We start from the raw sequence: 19,664 nt of genomic DNA on the forward strand, positions 1-19,664 counted from the left end.
TGTTACAAGATATCACATTATACATTATTTCACATTATACAGATATCACATTATTTTTACATACAATTCCCCATTTATACAGTTGGGTTTTTACTGGAGCAATCTAGGTAAAGTACCTTGCTCAAGGGTACAACAGCAGTGTCCCCTACTGGGGATTGAACCCACAACCCTCTAGTCACGAGGCCAGAGCCAGAGTCCAGAGCCCTAACCACTACTCCACACTGCTGCGTATTGTAATGAATGGGCATCTCTGCCCATTGAATTGAATGGAAAGAGAATGGCAGTACACAAACTCCAAAGAGGTTATGACGTTGTGTAATGCATTGGTGAGACTGTGCAATTCTGGTTACCACAGTACCAAAGGGACATTGTGGCCCTGGAGATAGTCCAACAAAAAACAAACCAGACTAATGGCTTTTCTGACACCGTATCTTGCAGCAGTCTTACAGCTTTACAGGAACATCACCATCATAAATCTCTCCCTGAAGAACAAAGGAAATAACATCTTGCATATGTAATGCAGTGAACTAATAACAGCTCTACATTAGAGTGATTCCCCCGAGCAGAACGCACGATAAGACTCTTGAATTATTAAATAAAAACTTGGCAGTTCTCTATGTACAAAATAGCCAAAAAACGTGATTCATCTATTAAACATTAACACTGCAGCTATACATTGTTCAGACATTAAATGTTACATTTGCTGCTACACAGTATCCTTAACGCTGATTTGGAGAAGTGAATTGTTCAAGCAAACCTTACGTGGCTTTTATTTTGAGGACAACAGCACTATTTTATAAATTATAAATCTAACAGGATAATACTTAAAATATAACAGAGGTGAAAATAACTGATGATATAGCATCAATATAGTTTCTTTTCAAACATGTATTACACTTTGAAGTATGAGCTTTTGTTAATAGCTCCCTAGTGCAGTCCTGTAGTTGAGGGAGGTCTGTCTTTATACACTGAAACACAAGGAGAGATTTCACTTGTTGGGATCCTGCATGATGGATTCAAAGCTTGGCAAACCTCACTATTTGCGTGGGTGCAGATCTGTCAGAAAAAAAAAGATAAATCCTTCTTTGTGTCTGTTCTGGCAGAGTGATGTTCAGTTTATATTTGTGTCTTAATTGCACACTCCTGTCTCCTCAAACCCAACACAGTATTTAAATCCTCTTTACAGTCTGAGAACCTTGCTGATGGGGTAGAGTAAAAATTTAAAAAGTAAACTGCGTAAAGTGTTTTAAAAATATGTACTGTGCCTATTATTTAAATTTAACAAAATATGTATTTTTATTTTGGTTCTTCATGCTTTATTCCAGACACTTTTGAGATAAATCACCCAGGGAGTGCAAGTGTGCTAGATATCCTGTGAATAAGGCTTAGAAACTGAGATCTTTCTTTAAACTAAAGTAGTACCAGGTATCATGTTTTTAAATGAAAGCTATGTAGCTAATGTAAGTGTAAAACAGGCAAGATTTATGGAATTATTTTGTTAGCTACAATTACTTCAACCTTTGTCCTTGTTTGCAGACCTACCATGTTTCCTTTTAACTTCACAGCTACAGTACTGTATCCTGGGGGCTTGCACAGTATTGTTTTTTCTGAACTGATAAAAACTATTGGTCCGCATGTCTGTCAGTTATCTTCACTATAACCACTCAATGGTGCTACATTTAGAAATAATACAATAAACAATGCATTCAGTGACATTTTGACTTTAAGACATTGAGAAGATTCCAGGAAATGCTTGTGAAATCAACGCCCACTTACACAAGTAAACACAAGTTTCTTCTGAAAATGTTAATTAGCTCGTTCAAGTCCTTTCATAAAGCTGCTATAAAAGTCACATGGGAATACTTAAATTACCATGGTGCAAAGATTGCAGCAGGGAAATTAATTAGTTTTGTTTACAGTATTTTCTTTATCAGATTGATGTTGCAGATAACCCCACTTTTTCTCTGTCTTCCCTAGAACTTTGTATAATGCTAATCATACACAGATCTAAATGTGTTTGTAAAGTATCATACAGATTGTATTTACCAAGTTTTGGTTTAAAACTATTTCTAAAAATGTTTGATAAACTGCATCGTGGGTTTGTGAATTCAGGTGGTCACAGCTACTGTACAGTACTTCAGAATACACTTGCAAATAGTTTTCCAAACAACTGTCAAAATATCTTTATTGTAAAGTACTACTAAGTACTATGTTTAAATGTGTATAACTATACTGCAATGCAATTTCTCCTAGTTACTTATGTCTGAGCAAAACCCGTGTCCATCCTCCACTTACGTCCGTTAGAGTGATGAAGAGACTCGGGTGTGAGGAAGAGGATATGATGAGGCAGCTTGATAAAGTGCACAACACGAACATTGTTTAACCGAGTGTGGAATTTTCACTGCCTATTTCTTGGTAATCAACAATGCTACTCAATATTCCAATTCTTTATTAAGCAGAAGCAGTCATACAAGTACAGCGCAAATGAGGATGCAATATTTGGTATAAAGAGATACAAAACAATCTAATGAAAGAAAAATGTGATACAAAATAAAAGTACCCCGTCGGGTTACAAAAATAAAGATAGCCGTGCATCTCTAATAGCAGGACCCTCTTCATATCGCTGTTGTGCAATTCTTGCTGGAGGCTGAGGTAGCTGTTCCTCTGCTTGCCTGAACACCTCCTTACAGTCCTGGCACAGATTGTGCAGGATACAGCAGGCTGTAATAATTTGGGGAACAAACTCGTGGTTCACTTCAGTACGCTTCAGTAGTATCCGCACCCTCCCTTGCAATAGCCCAAACGTCTGTTCAACGACCACTCGGATTTGGCCCAGTTTATTATTAATACATTGCTAACCCCTGATGTCTCGAAAAAAGTTAAACGCTCATGTAACGTGGCCTATTGAAGAAGTAATTTTACTAATGTGTTTGACTGGAACTTGAAGTTGTTAGAAAAGCCTTCTCTCTGAAGCACCATAATCCACAAGTCTTTATTCTTTACTAGCCATTTTATTTTATTTTTTATTGAAGTACATACTGTACACCCCAGGCTACACCGCCCTGCCTCACTATGTGGTTACCTTTGGTATTCTTTGCGGTTAAGGTTTGGTTTTTGAGTTTTACATTTTTGATTTGGGCTGGTACGTGTTTTAATGGCATAATTACATACTTCAATAGTTACAATAACCCCAAATTAACTCTTATTCACTGTAAAAAATACATTTAAAAAAAGCAAGTGATTGGTTAGGGTTGGTGTTTACCTTTATTTATTTGTATACCTTTGTGTGAAATAATTGCTTAATAAGACATTAATTGCCACGTCAATACTGGTTATTGGTTGCAGTACCTGTCTTGATTGGCATTTAAGATGGTTCACCTGCAGTGTTTGACTGACGACTTTTCTCATTTGCAAACCACATGAGGTGATATAAGATAAAATCTGATGTTGTTATATGAACCACTCTTTAAAACGGTAGAATATAGGTCTGTACAATTTCAAGCTTGTGTCTGGACTTTATTCATTGAAGGCAACCACTTACATATATATTTTTGTTAGCTATGAGCACGGTTGTAATGTAGTTATTTGAACTGTATAAAGAATATCTTCCCATGTTTCTTTTGTTCCTCTTTGTATTGCTTGTTGTGTAATGTATTGCTCACTTAGTCACTGAAATGAACTGGTATGCCTAGGCTGCAGTAGAAGGTGTTTAAAGAAGAATATAAATTGTAAATACTCCAGTAGACCGACACAGTCTTTTTCAATCAGTGGATCTGTATCAGTACTGGGCTAGGTATTTTAGTTTTCTGCTTTAAACATCTGCTACTGAATCAAAAAATAACAAATTGCAACAGTTCATACTGGGATTAAAATCGGATTTGAGTCTCAACTCGTATCAAAGAAAGCAAAGTGTTTGAAGCTGAGGGTGAAATATTGAGGCATCTCAGTCTGGGCCACAACTGAATCCTGGATTAGAGTATAGAGTATATTAGAGTATATTAAGACTGCTTTAAACATTTCTTCAGAATGACCTACCTATGAATGGTTTATACTTGATGTTGGTATGAATTGTTTTAAATAATGAATTGTTTCTGTGAGTTAGTCATTGATGGACGTTCTCTATGGTCCACTTTAGAGTGTTGAATGTCTTTCTTTTTGGCATTTATTATTGTCCAGCGCAGCAGTCCTTAACTGCAAGATAGCTGTCTGTGGGGAAAGTAAGGTTACAGAACAAAAGACTAGGCTTGCTTGAACTGTATGTTGCTATAAAAAGTTTCAAGACTCTAGAGTCCTGTTAGCTTTAGTCAGATCCTGATTGGCTGAGATGATCTATTATTGAACATATCGTAATATGCGGGTATAGGGAGGCTTTTGTCTGTCCGTCCGGCTGTCTTTGTGTATGTATGTTTAGATTTTTGTTTTTTCTCTGAAGTTATTGAGAGTATTAGACTCATATTACTACAGGCATATTTTGAAGTATCTGTCTGTCTGTACGTCAAACTTTCATTTGTACATGTGCATACACAGGGGATATACTTTTTCATATTACTGATTGTCCATTTAATGCCATGGCTGGGGACACATGTCACTGATATGCTTGTTCTAATTGTGTCCAAGGCAATGCAGTCCTGATAGTTCAGTATTTTGCCTGACTGAAAAAAGATGAAACACTGTTACAGAGAAAACACTTGCATTTAGCCCTATAGAACAGCCATATCTGGCGCACTTTGAAACCTCTTGAGCTTTTTTAACTTTGACACACATTCTGTGTATCTTGGACGGAGTTCAATCTTTCAGAGAGTCAAACTTGTTAAGTAATACCTGGTGCTTATGTTCATGTCTCTGGGGGAGGGTTTAACTTCAATGTTGGGGGCATTGGAGAAGAAAAAAGCTCTGTAAAGGAATGAGGAAGTTGCTTTGCTGCCCATCAGAGAGTTTGAAACCAGTTTATCAAGGAGTCACGAAAGAGAAGGTAAATGTGGGCAACTCGATGCATGACAAGGGAGATTGTTGCGTGAGAGGCGGTTCTAGGGGGTCAATCAAGGCGAGATTGCATCTGCAGTGTTGAGCTGGCATCCAACGCTGTGTAAAGCAATGAAATGAACTGCTGCTTTTCAACTGAGCATAGCAATGAGGGTGCAGGGTACACTCATAAACTCCCTAAAGATTGTACCAAGTGCAATGTTCCTTCCTACAGGTATGTGCCTGTTATGAAATGTAGAACTTGTGAATCACCCATTTTCATGAGGTACCACTTTTCTGCATGTGAAGGACAGTGAGTGGCATATACTTAAACTGAAAAACAATATAGAGCCAGTTCCCATCCATTAGCCTTGCTTGCATGTGTGATGCAGTTCTGTGCAGATCAGACTAATTATGCTGCATGGCTTAAATATATGATCTACATCACAGTACATTGATCAGATAAAGACACCACTGGTGTGACAAAGCGATAACAGACTTCCTAGAAGGGAAGGCCAGCAAACTGAGAATCTAGTGTAGTACCTAGTCTGTTTTAAACTGTAAATATATGTTTGCTATAACATGAGTTAATTAAAACTGCACATTTGAGACCTATGTAGGTAATGGAAGTGAAAAATGTATGGAATTATTTTGTTAGCTACAATTAGTTTAAATATGAATTAGGGAGAAATCTATTTCCCATGCAGGAGCTAGGCTTACATCACCAGAGGTGTTCTCCTTTCTGGGCACATGGCCTTTACTTTGAACTACAGCCCATGAGATACAAAAATATATAATTATTATCCCTGTCCTTCAATACAGACAAACATCAGAATTACCATCATGTACAAACACGCACAACTACCCACGGGAGTAAGAATCCTGTACTGTTCAAACAGCAGAATAATATTGTCAAGCTCCTGACAGCATGGAGGTGGCTATGCGTGTGATCAGCACAATTCCAGCAATCAGACTCCACATGCAAGTGAGTCTCACCAGCACCTCAGGAAGCCTGGGCTCACCAGAGCAGTCCTTCGTGTGTCTTGCTGGGATTGTGTTTGTGTGTCGGCTGTTTGATCCGAGAGGCTGGGCAGGGCAGGCTGTGGAGGAGCTTGCATGTGAAGCCTTGTTTTAGCAGCGCATGAGTCACACCAGCTGCAGCCTCCACAACACTGACTCGCCCAATACTAGCAGGATTCTCCTAAGATTTGTGATGCTGAACTAAAGAATTGAGAGCATTTTAAAAACTTGACTAGATTAAAATGTACTTTGGTGTAGAGGAGGCATTTTGTTGCTTTAACTTTAGGCTTGCAAATGGATGCATCTGCCATCCAAGCACCTACTATCAGCCCTTTATCAAAGTCTGTCAGATATAGCGGCAGCAGTGTGGAGTAGTGGTTAGGGCTCTGGACTCTTGACCGGAGGGTCGTGGGTTCAATCCCCAGTGGGGGACACTGCTGTTGTACCCTTGAGCAAGGTACTTTACCTAGATTGCTTCAGTAAAAACCCAACTGTATAAATGGGTAATTGTATGTAAAAATAATGTGATATCTGTATAATGTGATACCTTGTAACAATTGTAAGTCGCCCTGGATAAGGGCGTCTGCTAAGAAATAAATAATAATAATAATAATAATAATATACAGACTTGCCAACACATGTATGAAAACATGTCTGGGATACTATCTGGTGTACATGTGTTATTTCATTATTAGGAAATAAAGCAGGTGCATCTTAGACATTTTATGGAAAGGAGCTGAACCATGCCTGGTCTCTAGGCTTTGTATATATGTGCAGTTAGATTCCTATAACATTGTAAGAAGCAAACATTGCAACCGGAAAAGATGACAGACTTATTCATTCCCATCAGCAGGAGATCGAGATCAAAAGGATATCAATTGGGAATCTGTCATCCCCGGTTAGGGTAGGGGGCTATTAACCCAGATGGTTATTATTCTTCTGGTAGTGCAATAGACAGAGGTTGTTCATGCTATGATGCCATCTTAATTTAAAAAAACAAACATTTCGAACTGTTCCATGTTTGTTCATGAGGTCACCTCTTGAATCTTTTGTTCTGTTGTTTCCATTTCAAGATTTGGAATTAACAACCTGTGCAGGAACCAGGTTGCTTGTTTTAGATTCCCAAGTTCTGTCAATAATTGACATCCTTTGCCTATGCAAGAACTGGTGAAGAGCTCCAGTATGTAGTATATAGACACATAACTGGCTTTGAAAAGATAAAACAACCTTTCAAGTTACAAAAGTGAAAGTGGTTAATTTGTCATTCGCCTCTAGATTTAACTCACGTTTTTTTTTTTTTGTGGGGGGGGGGGGGGGTGTTATATAGCATTACGATTCAACACAGCAAGTTCTACCTTGTCAAGGGAGAAATAACCAGACGTAGATGTAATAAAAAGCAAACATTCAAATGACAGATTTCTTCCAAAACATTTATTACCCCTCAAGGCTGTTGTTTCAAAATAAAATGATCATGAAAAACAAATGCCTGAATCACCAGCCATATTTCATTTTTACAAGATTCTAAAACCATGGGATTACACTTTCTCAGCAGGTATTACTGACAGGTGGAATTTCCCAGGACTTCATCTGTATCGCTGGTATAAAGAGCACAACAAAGAAAGCTTGCAGTAACTGAGACATTACTCAAAGTGTATTAAGCTTGATTAGTTAATAGTTAAAGACATTCCTATGAATGTTTACCATAATAAAAACATAGCAAAGTGTAATAAAGCATATTGAGAGCATGGTATAGGTAAGTGTTGTAAAGACCACAAAAGTATGTTAAAGCATATACCATTTTTTTTTTTTAAAAACCTGGCAAACTATTATTAATTTCTTAGCAGACACCCTTATCCAGGGTGACTTACAATTGTTACAAGATATCACATTACTTTTACATACAATTATATTATTTTTTACACATTATTTTTACATACAACTACCCATTTATACAGTTGGGTTTTTACTGGAGCAATCTAGGTAAAGTACCTTGCTCAAGGGTACAACAGCAATGTCCCCGACCTGGGATTGAACCCACGACCCTCTGATCAGGAGTCCAGAGCCCTAACCACTACTCCACACTGCTGCCCTATTATAAATGCATAGTATAACCATGGGGAAAGTATAGGAAAACTGCAAAATGTCTATGCAAATTTACTATGGTAAACGTTTTTATAATGGTATACATGCATTTGTTAGTTTTATTTCAATTTTGAACAATGAACAGTAACACAGACAATAAATATGTTTATCAGCCATCTATGAACCGGAAGATCATTGATGGGCTAAATGGCCTCCTCTAATATTTGTTGAGACACTGAATAATAACTTCAACAGAAATGTCTCATTAGTAGATAACATGTCTCGATGTGTTTGAATAAATGACCCTTTAGGGGTTTCAGGGAGGTACAAAGGAAATAATTTCCAGGAACTTGGAGCTCCCAGACTGCAGCTTCCAAGAAGGGCTGCTGGCCAACTGGCTGTGACTTTGAGGAGTTTGTCACTCGTGTTACAATAACTACAATTGTCACTTCACATCAATGACTTTTTCAGATACACCTGTTAGGCATCTCTGTGTTTAAAAACAGAAAAGTTAATACCACTAACTTCACACTTAATCAAGAGTAAAACACATGCATATAATTACCACTGACACTAGTATTCAATTAAAATCCACAGATTCTTTCAAAATCTGTACTTTTTCTACGTAAAATGACTAGCAACTATATCACTGTAGTAATATCTGTATTAATCTATGTAAAGTAATTGTATCTTACAAATAAAATCTAAGAATCTTGTTGTGCACTTCCATTATATAGAACTCTGAATTTACCAAATAAATCCTGGTGTCTGACACTACACTAGATTAAATACATCTCTGTTTGCAAGCTTTGCATTCAGATGGTGTTGGACTTACTTGGTCATATCACCTGGATGGTGAAATTTATCGCCACAGCCTTCTTTCCAGTCATTAACCAACCAGCTGCTTCCCCTGATGACTGACCTGCTTTCAGCCAGTAACATGCTTTGAGTCAGAAGTCAGAAATGACCTAGGAAGTGCAGGTGTAACATATATCCTGAGTATCCAGCATGAAAACTGAGAACTTTCATGAACTTAAAGTAGTACCAGATAACATGTTTTAAAATGAAAAAATATGTTTGCTATAACTAAGATGTGTGTATTTATGAAATAATTGTGTTAGCTACAATCACTTTACCTTCATAATGAGCTGATGATAATTCTGACTGTCACTGACATGCTAGTTTTTGGAGTTGCCCTTTGACGAGTGTTTTGCAGATACAGCAATGATAATAAGGTCTGAAGAAGAGCATCAGTTCTGGGAATAGAGATGCCTGCTGGTGTTCATGCTTGTTGCTTATGAGTTTCTCCCACATACCAACCAGCATTACATTTTCCATGATTTTCATTGAAATGTTCCTTTAAAGGGAGGTTTTGTTGGAATGTGGTGAATTGAATTAGTATATTAAAGAATGTTTTCATAATTTACTTCAGGCGCCCAACCATCAACTCTAAATAAACTAAACTCAAAGAATTGAGTTAGATGGTCTCAGCCCTGCCCCCAGTGGACATTAGTCTCAAAACCACCACAATTGTCAGCATTTGCTTGAGAGCCTCAGGACTGACTGGCAGAGTTTGCTCAACTCTGTATTAAGGTGTGCTGACTGTACCTCATCTTTCTTGAGCACTGTAACACAATGGGCAATGGTCAGACAGGAGTCACACAACTAAACTAGTTTTGAGTGATTTTGGACACTTTTGTTGTCCAAATAATATCACAGAATACTCATGGTCTTCAGGCTTTTAGTCTGGGAACATACAGCTTTCCCTGGTACGTTCATTGACTGAGACACGTACATCAATGCTAGAACAGATTCTCAATTAAACTTTTCCTCCGGCCTAGTGTGCCTGACTTTCTGCAGCCTTTTATCCTCACCTCGAATCATGTCACCAAATTGAACACTCAATTAATTGATTAGCCCACCAATCGAGACCCACAGTTTCCTCCATTCCAGACGAAATCTAAAGCAGTTGCATAGTGTATCCTGGAATTGACTACTAATGCATTTATAATAGCCTTCAATCTATTTTAAACACATCAAAGACTCTGCTGCTTGAGCTGGAACACTGCCTTTTCCTCGCACTCCAAGAATAATAATCGTCCTCTGTTAATAGGGGCAATTTATTTGTCTATTGCTAGAGGAGTAGACAGTTGTTAATTATCAGAATATGACATTTTTCCAGGTTCTCAGGGCTAATATGTTTTAAATACATAGCCAAGTGAAGTTGTTTCAGCTTAAACATCAGGGTCATGGAAAGAACCGCTGCCCAACAAGACCAGAACTAGCATTTAAACAATGGATATGGTCATCTTAAATTATTACAGTACACCCTGCAGTGTTACAAGAAATGCATTACGTTATAGTTTTATAGCATGGATTTTATAAACCTTTATTTGTAGTAAAGTGACATGAGGCGTTTATTTGCAGTTATCACATTATTCCTGGCAGACGCACAGAAATGTTAAGAACAATGTAAACATGTAGTCATAAGAACAACAGCCTCCTAGCGCTTATTTTAAACCAGCACTTTTGCGAAGGTCACATGACATTGAAAACACTTGAAAAACAGTGTTTGGTTATTGAGAACGAGGGAGCTAACAAGAATAGCAATGGCTTCTGGGAGTTAAACTTGCTGTACCTTTTTCCTACAGCATCTCCTGTTCTATGAAAAACAGCACAGCAATCTCCATATTTACATTCCACAACTATTAATTTCAACATCTGCTTGGAGACTCTTCATTTAAAATCAACTCTTCACTGGATTATACCCCATAGCAATCCAAAGGTCTATTGGAGGCTGTACGTTTATAGAAGATTCATGGCAGTTATCATGTTTGCCATGTTGAGTGTTACAGACAGACAGACAATACCAGTGCAAGAATGTTCCATGTTCTGGATAAAGATAAACAGGAGCCATGCAAACTTAATTTATAGTCTGGATTTGCTATACGATTAGTATTAAACAGAGATGGTTGCTCGATTTTAGGTGGCTGATTAGCCACGGTCTTCTTTTCTTAGTTTGTTTTTAGATCTTGCTAATCTCACCTGTTATAGCGAGTATTGTATTTATCCTCGTGGAAAATGAAATAGGCACACCAGTTTCAGTGGTATTGGAACCCAGGGTTTTAGTATTCCCATCAGCATAACAATCAAGTACAGCTGCATGTTTTTTTGCTGTTATCCAAAATGCTGAGATAATGTACTGCAGTCTTATTGCCTAGAACCCAGTTATTTTGAAAGGGCAGGCTTTCATTTTCTATAGCCAACAAAAGAATATTTTCTATAGCCAACAACAGCAGTGTGGAGTAGTGGTTAGGGCTCTGGACTCCTGACCGGAGGGTTGTGGGTTCAATCCCCAATGGGGGACACTGCTGTTGTACCCTTGAGCAAGGTACTTTACCTAGATTGCTCCAGTAAAAACCCAGCTGTATAAATGGGTAATTGTATGTAAAATAATGTGATATCTCTATAATGTATGTAAAATAATGTGAATCTGTATAATGTGAAATAATGTAAAATGTGATGTCTTGTAACAATTGTAAGTCGCCCTGGATAAGGGCGTCTGCTAAGAAATAAATAATAATAATAATAATATAGTAATTGGCTCCACAGTTTATGTGCAGTGATTTGGTATTGTCAGACCTTCATATTCAATATGTTTAAAAATATAATGCTGCAATATGGACAACACAGCATAGGTAATGTAATGTGTTCCTAGTAAACTTTGCAGGGTGTTCTGTAACACTTAAAGCCTCCAGATACATTTTAAGGGGCTGTAGAGGAGTGTGGGGGTCATTGCCATGGAAACCACAGCGGAACAGGTGTTTGTGACTGCATCATACACATTTTAATTTTATAGGAATAGTATGTACAAAATCAGGGGGGCGGGGTCCCAAAAGTATTTAAATTTGAACTTTCATTAAACTCTATCATTTTAGCAAAGCCCTCGCTCAATTAAAATACCCTACAATACATGTTTTTAAATAAACATGTTTTTTTTTTATTTGTAGCAATATGGAACATGATTGGCAGTTAGTAGTGCTCACTTTCTACTGCCTATATTGTTTACTTTCCTCTTGCATTTTTTTTAATTACTAATATTCCTGTATTTTGCTGTGGTCCTGTGCTAAATTGTAGTGGGAGTTCTAAAAATGTTAGTTCTCTGGTTTAAATTGGCTCGTCAAAAAACATGCAGCTGTGGGTTGTCGTTATTGTATATTAATGACTAAAACTATTTAACACTAGTAAATATGGGTTTAAAATCCTAGGTATACTCAGAAGTTTTTATTTTTAAATAAGATATCTGTCTCTTCATGTTTAAATGTATACTCCTGAAAATCTAGCAACTTTCCAAGGTTGAAACCATTTGTGTATTTCCATTTGATACCCTACATACAGAATTTCAGCAAATAGAACATATGTTGTCAATTACACTTCATTGTGGTATTTTTCGCTTCAGTTGCATACTGTAGATATAGCGCAGGGAAAATGAAATAAACATGTGATCTCATGTTTTAGTTATGAATGGCGTTACATTTGCTTGTGGCAGCTGTACTTTGGCTTAGCTCATTTTTTTCTTCCACCAAACTGGAAACTTGGAAACAGTCACAAAAATAAACTGATACAGTGAACTCTTAACATCAAACCGTACTTCAAGGTAACTCCTGCTCACTCCTTTCCATGGCCAGCAATTGACCCAAGTCCCAATAGCTTAATGTACTCATTAGATGCATGTATATTTTCGTATTGCTGTTTTCACAGTATCCTGCCTATCAAGAATGGACAGTTTCATCTCAATCTTTGCATTCTGTAAATGATGATTCTAAAACAACATTGAGACTTCCTATCCAAAACAAATTATAAAGAGGAGTTCCAAACTACTAGGAGCCGGGCAAGCTGAGACAGACCAAATGGCCTCCTCTCGTTTGTAAATGTTCTCACGTTCATAAAAACTCTTGCCATGTGTAGCACATACTTTTCAACTGCAAAATCCATCCATGCTTATGCACAGTATGTCACGCTTTTTAGAGTTTTACATATGCTGTGTTGGCCCGTGAGAAGTACAACAAAGGTTTTTTTTTTTTTTTTTTGTGGTGATACCATTTATTAAGAGCAGTTGACACAACAGGAGGTGTGAGATTTTGATAGAGGGCCCAAATGTGTTTCTAAAGAGATGACCCAACGGTCCATTGTGGAAAACAATGGTCAGATATCCATCCAGAACAATTTAAAAACCTTGTCATGTTACAGACTTGTCATATCCAATCCATTCTGGTCTACCATGGTGGTGTTAGGACCACATTGACTGTGTTATGGGAGTATTTTTCTAGCACTTACTTGAATTTGTCATTTCTGGCAATGTGTGTTTGTCTCCATGTCTCTCTCAAAGGTTTTGCACCTTGAAATATTACAGCCCCATTTTTGTAAATTCATATAAAGAGATGTGACCGCTTTGCCATGCTGCCAGAGCATCTTTCACTGTTATTATTACACTACACTTGGATAAAGGCGTCAGCCAAATAAATAAATAATAATAATAATTCTGCCAGCATCACACCTTCCAGCCCACGTTTTGGGCTTTAGCACATGTATAACAAGGAAGTGAGAGTGTTTTGAAGCAAGCAGGCATCTGCGACAACGGCTGTAACTCAACTAGAATTGTGTGCACAATGCTAGCTGCTTAATGATGTTCCCTTTCAAGTAGGGAATATTAAACCATTACAAAATAGGTGTTTCCCTTTTAAGACACCCGAACCTGAAAACTTTATACCAAAGACTTATACCAAAGCAGCTGCTGCTCCACCCCCCGAGAGCAATATAGGAGCACCGCACACTGACAACGAAGCCATTTTCCTTTTCAGCTGAGCCTGAGATACATCAGAAAGTGTTGATAAAAATGTTATCATCCTCTCGAGGGGGGGTCCCCAGTGGTGCAGAGTGGAGACTCCATCCCGAGCCTCATTTGGGAGAAATTCGGGAGAGCGGAGGTAGACCTTTTTGCCTCTCAGGAGTCGGCACACTGTTCCCTGTGGTTCTCCATAAAAGGAGAAGAGGGTCCTCTAGGGGGGTACACCTGTTGCCAGCACGTCTACTGTATGCATTTCCACCGCTTGCGCTGCTCCCACTATGCCTGGAGAAGGTCAGGCAGGACCGGGCCAGGGTGCTACTAGTAGCCCCATTCTGGTCCAGGTGAGTATGGTTCTCCTCCCTGATGCAGCTTCTGACCGTGGGAACTGGGCAGGGCACTTTGTGGCACCCCAACCCATCGAGCCTACAGCTCTAGGTCTGGCCCCTGAACAGCTGCATTTGAGCCGGCTGGGCTTATCGAACAGGGTGATTAACACCCTACAAAATGTCAGGGCATCCTGTACCGAATACGTGTACAAGTGGGGTGTGTGTATTCCAGGCGTGATGCTTGTCCCGTCAAACCCACGACATGCCCTATGGCAGTTATACTGCAATTTGTACAGGCCATTTTTGACGTGGGGAAATCTCCCTCTACTTTAAAGGTCTATTTGGCAGCCATCTCGGTGTGCCATGTAAAAATTGGTTCAGTCTCCCCAGGAGCTCATTTCCTGGCTGGGCAATTTTTGAAAGGCACCCGGCGGCTTAGGCTGTCAGTGAAGGATATAGTTCCTTGTTGGAGGTTGAATGTAGTGCTTGAAACCTCCATTTGAGCTCAAATATTTTTCTTTCAAGACGGCTTTTTTGCTTACAATCACCTCCGCTAAGCGGGTGTGTGAAATGCAAGAATTCTCAATATCGAAAGCTTGCCTAATTTTTTCTGAGGCCAGAACGAAGGTTACCCTTTGTACTAACCCTGCCTTTTTTCCGAACACCATCTCGGCATTTCATGTTAACCAGTCGGTGGAATTGGAGGCTTTCCATCCCCCTCCTTTCCAATCTGACAGGGAGTGCCAGCTCCATACCCTTTGCCCAATGCGGGCATTAGCATATTATGTTGACAGGACTAAAAGCTGGAGGCAGTCAGAACATTTTTTTGTCTGCTACAGGAGAGTTATGTGCCTCACACAAATTCAATAAGATTTGCTCCTAGAGTCATCTTCATGTTTATTTCTACCAAGTGACAATTTATTTCTCACATAGTTCAAGCTTTCCAGTTATTGTGATGCATATGATCACTGTAGAACTGGACAGCATGAATAAAATGACTACTATCAAACCCATTACCTCAGGAATGGAGAAACCTTTTGCTGCCGTAGCAAATAGAATGCTATGCCTCCGCTGTGTGCCACAAAAAGACTTACAATAACTTACTCGGTTTAATGTCTGGCAGTTAAGAGTCTCCATTTTCTATCACAGAAAAAGGCTCCGGAAATATCTCTGGCTCTGGGAGATTTACAGACAAACTGAACACATCTACCGTAAACTGCCTAAAATCTACCTAAAGTCTTTCCAAAGGATTCTCGTAGGTACATCTTTTGCTGAAGCAAAATAACTGTAATAAAGATCTCCCTTGTTGCTTGTGCACCAGTCAATAATGAACACCTTTTGTTCTGTTTTTTACGTTTATTTTTCTTTGAATGTTGGCTAACGATTGCTCTCCAAGTGCCAAACTGTATACAAGTCTTTTCCAAAAAAAAACCAATAAAACCTCAGGATGCAAAAGGCTGCTGCTCCCTGCTTCCAATTCTGTTTCGTTGGCATGTGAAACATTTTTTGGGAGGTAAAAATGCTATTTATGTGTTCAATAACACTACAATCAACCTTTTTTTATTTATTTCTTTTAACAAGCAATGACAATATGTGATGCTGCAGAATCTGTGATAGCAGTTGCCTACCAGTGTGAATACATTTACATGAAGGCAAAAGAACTGTTTAGGAACACTAATCTTAAAAGCCTTTAGGGAAACTAACTAGTAACTGTTAGTACATATCAGACATCTTTGACAGCTATGGTTTAATCTGTAATTTGGAAAAAAAAACCTACTGTACATCAGTTATGTAAATTCTTTACTCACGTCTTACTGAACAGGACTGTGCATGTTAGAAAAAGGTCATTCTGAACAAGCTATGCTTCGACTTCCACGGTGAGAAAATACAAGAGATAAGATTGATAGATACCAGAATGTCTTTAGAAACTGTCTAACTAGACTTGCATGCTACATTGCTACAGTTTGACATGGTCTTTGTCATCATTTTGAAACCGACTGGCTGAATAGATTTTGAACTGAATTGCACTCCTAGGCTATTGCACTGCAAGTTCAATGTATTTATTTTCTTCATGCTCTGCTGCGACATCGTGTCTGTCAGCTGGTTACCAGCTGCAGCAGGGTTTGAAGATTCTAAATATGTCTTTGAGAAAACAATTGGTGTGTTTTTCAAGTCCTAATCAAATGAACCCTTTCATAAACAGGTTTGTGCGTCATGTTTTTGAACTCTAACCTAGTGAACACACTCTGAAGCTCCGCTTTTTGGGTGCTACCACAATTTGACAGATATGTTGAAGTGCAGAAGTGAATATATTGTTTTAAACAATCTGAAATTAGATTGTCACCTAGTTACTACACATATTTAACAGTCAAGTGGAGTTTTAGATATTCAACTCTTTCAAAAATATACTGCATGTGCAGTTGCTTCTTTTTCAAACAGGCGTGTTTTTTTCTTTTTTGGTAATCACCTTTCTTTCAATAGTTTAACACAACATAATTGTGACCCTCTCCCCTTTGAACCTTGTTGTATCATCAGAGACCATTATTTCCAAAGGCTTAATATTGTCTGGTTTGGAGTTATGAAACTTCAGATCTATGTTTACTGTTCATACCACTTACTTTAGTTTTTGAAATGATGGCATTTTCAAGAATAAGGAGGTATAATATAACTTACCTCTTTTAGGACAGGAGGTCTACAAGAAAAAGGGCAGGACTGTTACAAGGTAATGGATAAATAGTCTATGCCATTAAGGAATTTCACTTCAAAATATTCATGGAATTTACACAAGTTTTTTAAATCAGATACAGATGGATTATGGGAAAGAAAAGACAGAACTCACACAGCATTCAAATACAAATGCATTCAATTTCATTTTAGTCAGAAACACAAAACTGTCCAGGAAAATGTGTCCTACCACTTGCATACTTGCAGTCAGTCTGACATGGCTAACATTTCGAACAGCCCCCCTTGCACGATGACATTATGAATGGGCTGACTGGCAATAAACCCATTAAACCTCTTAACCCCGCTGAGACCCAAAGAGCCTCCCTCCTGTGATCATCTGTGCTCATTGCAACCCAACAGGCCACTTCGCTTAGAAAGCTTGAAAGATCAAAAATTCATATGTTATAAAATGTAAATTCATATTCTTTTGTCCTCCCCCCGTTCTGTTCCACAATGAGGATTGAGAGGCTTTGTTTCCCACAGAATTTCTGTATTGTTAGAATTAAACAAAACAGGTGTGGTTTTTTTTCTTCTGAATTGGGAGTTCGTTTTTAAAGGATGAAAAAACCACAGTTTGGTCATTAATACAATTTATTCAGCCTGTCACTGAGGGCTAGACATGAAAAGTCTTTTTGTAAACAGAGGAAATGATCGTCGGGTTCCTGTGAGATGGGAGGTGCTGCTGTGCAAACTTCACATCCGTTTTGATTGGAACACTGCACAGATAAAGAGGGGGAGTTTGAAGGGTTCTGGGTACAATTCTGTTGTATTCGCTTTACCAGCACCCCATGGAAATGATAAGACTGGACAGTAAGAACAGAATGTCCCAAACCTGACAACCAAAGAGGTCCTTCCTCTACGAATGGTGTTCCACAAATTTGTAAGACAGTCAATAAAGTCCAGTATGAAAGGTAACAACAGTAAATTTGCACACAGTTTTCCCATGGTTATACTATGCATTTACCACAGTCTGCCATGTTTTGCCATTTTTTTTTACCTGTACTTTATCACGCTTTTACGTATATATATTTGTGTGGGTTTATAAACAGGTGTCAGTACCGTGAGAAAGGTCTTCTTTTGTCATTATTGGAGCATTCTGGGATTGAAGTGTATTACCCATATTGGATTAACATGTAAACAATACAACGTGAGGAGTCCACTCGTGTTCCAGTAGCAACAAATTCACAACAATACCAAATTCACAACAATGATAGCTGCATGCCACTGCTATATAAAATGGTAACACTTCAAATAAAAATGAAACTAGTTATAAAATAGTGTGCACGCTATCCAGCTCGGAGTATAAAGGGTTAATTGTTGAAGGTGGCAGTTGGGGGTAGGGTACCTCCAGTTCTTCAGTCTTCACACCTGTGTTGCTACCAGGCACACAGGCACATAAAAAGAATGTAGGAAATCATCCAAGTTCTTATTTTTTATTTAAATCTTTTGAAGATTAACTTCATAGTGACTCAATACTAAGAAAAACTGGGCCATGGCGGGACTGAATCTAATGAGTATTTACAATGCTGGGATTCACCTTGAGAAGGACAACCTTATTGTTTTGTTTTTTGTTGTTTTTGTTTTTTTTTAATTTGGTTATTGGAAATGTGGCTTTCAGAATAATTGGTAAGATCTTTCCAATGTTCTATTTCTCACTGAGTGAGACAGAGTTGGAATCCCCCACTGGCTCACTGGTACTGCTGAGTTCTGTGCGTGTGTTTCTTTCCTACACAGGCCTGCTTTTTATACACAGGAAAAGGTTATTAATGAAAAGCAAATGTATTATTCGATTTGCTCCAGCCTGTGCAGTTTTATGGGTGCAATAAAGACAAATTCTGTCTCATGCTTTTGTTTTTTGTAACGTTTTAAATGAAACCAGGTGTTTGTATCAGACAGCAGCCCTGTGCTCGGGTTTAATGTGTGGGAGGAGAACTCCACTTTCACTGGACTTCAGTCATAAAGATGGTGAAGTTTAAATGAGGAAATGTGTAAAAAAGGGTTCAAATAGAATTGCATCTTATTTAATGTATGTCTGGGCTACTGGTTACAGCATCTTAACTGAGTTTATTCTAGAAACCCAGAATGCTCCTCTTAACAACCCTGTCCTGTCCTGCCCTTCACAAAGGAGATTTCTCAAGTGACTGATTAGTCAGATTCCCCCATCTCAGTTTTGTTGCTGCTATAAAGCTTGTCAATTTCTATTGAAAGTAATGATTCCATTGTGTCCAACCGTAACTAAAAAGCTTTATTCAAACTTACTAAACTGCTCAATAAATGTAATATAACTCTGCAGAGTACAGTATATTGACCCTCATGTAGCTCAGTAACTTCAGATGTTTGGGTTGTTACTTATGTGAAACTAGTTTGTGACTAAATTGGTTGCAAGAACAGGGACAAAGCAGATCTGGGTATTTTGATATAAAGCTCCCCAATTAATAAATTGCTACAAAACTATGATTTATCTCTAAAGATAAAATTGATGCAGTCCAACTGGATTCCCTGGTACTGGAATGATCGAAACACAATCCTGTTGTGAATGATCTAGATGAGATAGTGTAATAGGCAAAGGTTTCAATACTACTAGGCCGAGTTTGGGCACTTGCCTCGATGGAAGCCTGGTTTGCGTGTGAGCTAGCACCCCTGCTGTCTACAGTGCCAGCATGTAAGGTTCCGCCAGGCCACACACTCTGGGCACCGCAAAC

This window comes from Acipenser ruthenus, chromosome 19 (genome assembly GCF_902713425.1).
Source record: "Acipenser ruthenus chromosome 19, fAciRut3.2 maternal haplotype, whole genome shotgun sequence".
NCBI lineage: Eukaryota > Metazoa > Chordata > Actinopteri > Acipenseriformes > Acipenseridae > Acipenser > Acipenser ruthenus.